The sequence below is a fragment of the Capsicum annuum genome, unplaced genomic scaffold (genome assembly GCF_002878395.1).
Source record: "Capsicum annuum cultivar UCD-10X-F1 unplaced genomic scaffold, UCD10Xv1.1 ctg56728, whole genome shotgun sequence".
Taxonomy (NCBI): Eukaryota; Viridiplantae; Streptophyta; class Magnoliopsida; order Solanales; family Solanaceae; genus Capsicum; species Capsicum annuum.
The window spans coordinates 1-4,892 of NW_025865166.1; the positions used below are offsets into that span (position 1 = coordinate 1).

Consider the following 4,892-nt stretch of genomic DNA (forward strand, 5'->3'; position numbering starts at 1 on the left):
CAATTCTTGGGAGGGGATATTTATTTTTAATAGTCACCTTATTCAGTTGCCGGTAGTCAATACACATTCTCAATGAGCCATCTTTCTTACGCACAAATAACACTGGTGCACCCCAGGGGGACATACTAGGCCTTATGAATCCTTTATCTAGCAAGTCTTTCAATTCTCGTAATTCTGTCGGGGCCATTCTATATGGAGGAAATGAGATTGGTTGGGTGCCTAGAGTCACATCAATACCAAACTCCACTTCTCGTTCAGAAGGCAAACTTGGAAGGTCTTCAGGAAATACATCAGGAAATTCATTTACCACCGGAATAGTTTGAAGAGTTGGTGGCTCCTCATCTGTATCCTTCACTCTAACTAGATGATATATGTAACCTTTGGAAATCATTCTTTTTGCCTTAAAAAAAGAAATAAATTTACCTCTTGGCGCACCAATATTACCTCTCCATTCAAGGACTACCTTCTTTGGAAAATGGAAATACACCTTTTTAGTTCGACAATCTACTGTGGCATAACAAGACATCAACTAGTCCATACCCATTATAACATCAAAATCTACCATTTCCAGTTCAACAAGATCATCCATCGTATCGCAACCACAAATAGTTATAATACAATTTCGATAAACCCTTCTAGCTATAATGGATTCCCCAACAGGCGTAGATACTTCCAATGGCTTAGCTAGAAATTCTGGTGTTCTTTTGAAATTTCCAGCAACCAATGGAGTGACATATCATAAGGTAGATTCAGGATCAATTAATGCATATACGTCAAGTGAAACGATAGACAATATACCTGTAACCACATCTGGAGAAGCCTCTAAATTTTGTCGATCTGCTAGAGCATACGTACGATTCTGAACTCCACTAGAACTAGTTGCTCCTTTATCACCCCTAAAATGACCCATAGGTTATGCACCCCTACCTGAATAAGGTACCGATGATGATGATGTAACGATTGATCCAGTAGGTCGTGCCATACCACCTATGCCCCTTTGTGGGCATTCTCTCATCATATGCCCCGACATACCACACCAAAAGCAAACATTTGTCCCAAACCGACATGCATCTAAATGAAGCTTTCTATATTATTTGCATGGCTATCGAGGAGGTCTTAATTGGCTCATACTTCCTTGCCCTTGATACCCCACTGATCATGAACTCTGACTCTTACTTCTTTGCCCAAATTGATTATCTTTGGACCCTTGAAACTGTGGTGGAGCACTAGCTGCAGAATAAGAAGATAATGGCCTAGGTGGTCTATTAGAAAATCGAGACCTAAAATCTCCTTGGGATTCCATAAACTACCCCATAGATCTGGCCCTCTTGGAATATCCTCTTTCCAATTCTTGTGTTCTCCTTTGCCTCTGATCCTTTATTTTTTGTGCAAAAGCTTGTATCCTTGCTATGTCCATGTCTTTGTTTAAAGCAGCAATAGTACAATCTCTAATCAAATATGTATCCAACCTATCCACATATCGATGAACTTTATCATCCATAGTAGCTACAATATTAGGAGCATACCTAGACAAGGAGTTAAATCGGAGGTTGTACTCCCTCACGCTCATATTCCCCAAGCGAAGATTCAAGAACTGATCTGCACGGGCCTGTCAACTCTCGAATGGAAGGTAATGATCAATAAAACTCTTTCCAAGTAGCTGAGAGTGCATCGATACCTCTAGATTGTTTCCAATCTTCGTACCAAAATATAGCCTCCCCTTTGAATCTTTATGCTGCTAACTCAACTGTCTCTTTACCTGATATATGTATAACATCTAAATCCCTTTGGATTTGAACAATGAAGTCCTGTGGGTCTTAATTAATATCTGATCCTGTGAAGGTGGGAGGATCCAACTTAAGAAAGTCTTGCGTCCGAAGGCTAGCTGCCCTATCTGCACCACTAGAACCTGTAGTAGGAATGACTTGCCCTTGAGCTTGTCCAGCAACTATACGAGCCAAAATTTGTACCGCATTTCTAAGATCTTGATCAGTAGCATTAATAGGTGGCTCTGAGGATGTGGTTCTTCTACTTCTTAGCTCTTCTGGAGTGGAAGAAGTTTTTGATACATACTTAGCTTGAGCCACACCTTGATTAGCTTTTATAGGTAGTGTCTTGCTAGTTCCTTCTCCAGCAGCCACATCTATTCACTTTCCTATACTCTTACTCCTCGTAACCGACATCCTTACTATAATAAGAGAAACAAAAAGATTCAATGGTTAAATATGAATTTATCTACAACATGGGCTCTATTTCACGATCTAAGATATGAAGAAAAGAGACAATCCCTAAATGTCCCATAGCCTCATGTTTATAGATGTGGTGCACAACACACCCATAAAAAAGACTCTACGTAGACACGGCTTTCTAGACTCCCTAGGATGACTCGCTCTGATACCACTTTTGTCACGCCTCAAATCCTATTGGGGTGGACAGGCACCCGTAGCCATGAAGGCCTGAGAGAACCAACCTATAACATTGGAATTCACATGCTTGCAACTATAATAGGCAAAGGTTTTTCCATATACGGATATAATTCCTTAATGAAAAAAAATATAAACGACAAGCCCTAAAACTATATACATAATAGACTTGGCCGTTGAGGCCATAACATCTACAAGATAACACACTACCATGCTTAAATTTACATTGGTCCACAAAGCCTCTAGACGATACACAAAATTTAGCTAAGGTCGGGACAAACCCCCGCCATACTATTAACTTTTATACAATACCAAAAATATACGAAACCGACACGGAAATCCCCGAAGCAAACTAGAGCTCACCAATAGCAGATGGATATCCTAGGCTCCTACTGAGGAGGCGTGTTTGCTGAAGCACCTGTGCCTATAGTATGAAATATAAGTCCCCCTATAAGGGGAGTCAGTATGAAAAAAATGTATTGAGTATGCAAAGCGGAAAAGTAACAATACATAACATAAAGGCTCAATAAAAATATGGAACAAGTTTAAGAATAGTGCTAGTAGACCACCTTTACATTTACTTGTGGAACAGGGTACATTACATTTCTTTCTTTCTTTTACCTTCTTACTTCATTATCTTTGTAATCCATATGATAAAAATGACCAGCTGATCAGTGGTAAATAATAAATCAAGATCGGCCCATGCTAGGCTTATGCCCCTGAGCTTCCGCCTACATATAAAGTATCGGGATCGGCCCATGCTAGGCTTATGCCCCTGAGCTGCCACCCATTTTACAAATTTCCATTACTTAGTTTAATTAGCCTTTTGAGATTTTTACTTTGGTGGTCATAACCTTATGGTACCTTGAAACAATGATCTATCAATAAGAGATATGTAAATAGTCAATCAATGAAATAACAATGAAGTAAGGAGTTGTTGGCACACTAATGAAGTGTTTAGGAGCTAAAAATAACACATGGGTCTTATTTGAGTAACCGTAGAAATTCTGAAATTTACTAGTGAAAATAGGCATGTAGGATAGGTAGCAAGCATGTATCGAGGTGGTTTAACACATTAGAGAGTGGGAATAATTTCATTAGTAACATGGGATATCATAGGTGCTATTATGTAGCATGTGTTTTTGGATGACCTTGGAAGCTTACTCGATGGAACAAGTATTCGTTTTCACGCCAAGAGTGCAAAATAGAGTATGCCTTACATACCTGGTTGTAAAACTCCAATACCAGCCCAACTCGACTTCCCGTACTTTTAGATTGCTTATCTACAATGAAATATATGGCAAACTAATATTAGTAACCAAACGTCACATTTTGGCTATTTAACTTCACCAAACTAGTGGATGGGAAGTAAGCCCTTAATTTATCAACAAAGGGTGTTACTTTAACTCTCTTATACTCCAATTACAGCCACATACCATACATATTCATATAATATCACCCGACACAACCTCGGCTTCATTTCACCTTCCCATCAACACACACAAAATGAAATGAGCAATAGACATACACAATCATAAATTCAGTGGTGTATCACCACATCCATCTTCTATAATTAAATACAAACTAATTACACCTTTTCCCAATAGCAACCGGGAATCCCACAATACAAACACACAAAACAGTTCGTAACAACACCCCAATCGTCCTTTAATAGCAACCCAATATGTGTAATCCTCTATCAACACATGTATATGAAAAAAGGAAAAAAGTGGACAGCAACCATACCTTGATTTCCTTGGTATTTTAGTATCTTAATGTGTATTTCTTCAATATATTAATCCCTTCACACATACATCAAAAGAGAAAAGAGAAATCCCTTAATAACTAAGAACAATGGACTGCCCAAACTTATAGAGAGGGCTGTCCAGAAATTAATCTTAAAGAATACATAGTTTCCATGGTACAAGCTCATGAATTGTTCACTTACCTTTATCTTGGAAGGAAGTTCAATCCCAAGAACCCTGGTGGAATTATAGGGATGTTTCATAGCCAAGAGAGAACAAGAGAGAAAACCCTAGAAAGCTGGAAATTTTGTCTAAGTTAAAATGAGAAAAATTGCTGATTTCAATCCATAAATAGGAGATGCTCTTGGACGAATTTATTGACTAATTTTGGGCCATATTTTGTCAAGTAATTGATGTATACACTTTACCAATATATTGGGCCTTTGTAGATCAAAAACTATTGGGCCTTAGCTACCAATTTTTCCTTCTTTTCTTCTCTTTAACTTGGTATTTGGCAGATTTTAGTATTGGGCCTCTTTTCTCCATTTTCTTTCTCTTTTACTTAATGTGGGCTCAAATGAGTACATTAATATAAGGCCTAATCTGATACGTGGTATTGATCCCATTAACTTGGTCCAAATAGCTCAAGTAAGTGATCCACCTACTAGCTTAAGTTAGTCAAGAAAGCACCTTAACAAAATACTCAATTTTTAGTTCTTAACTC

General features: G+C 38.2%; 1 long non-coding RNA gene across 1 annotated transcript; it reads right to left on the bottom strand.

Annotated features, from left to right (window-relative positions):
• Positions 1 to 2,400: 2,400 nt before the first annotated feature.
• On the bottom strand, positions 2,401 to 4,643 carry LOC124893273. The gene is made up of 4 exons (XR_007050637.1): positions 4,372 to 4,643; positions 4,170 to 4,225; positions 3,648 to 3,706; positions 2,401 to 2,871 (listed from the first exon to the last, which is right to left on the bottom strand). It is a non-coding gene; the product is annotated as an uncharacterized LOC124893273 (long non-coding RNA).
• Between the last annotated feature and the right edge of the window lie 249 nt (positions 4,644 to 4,892).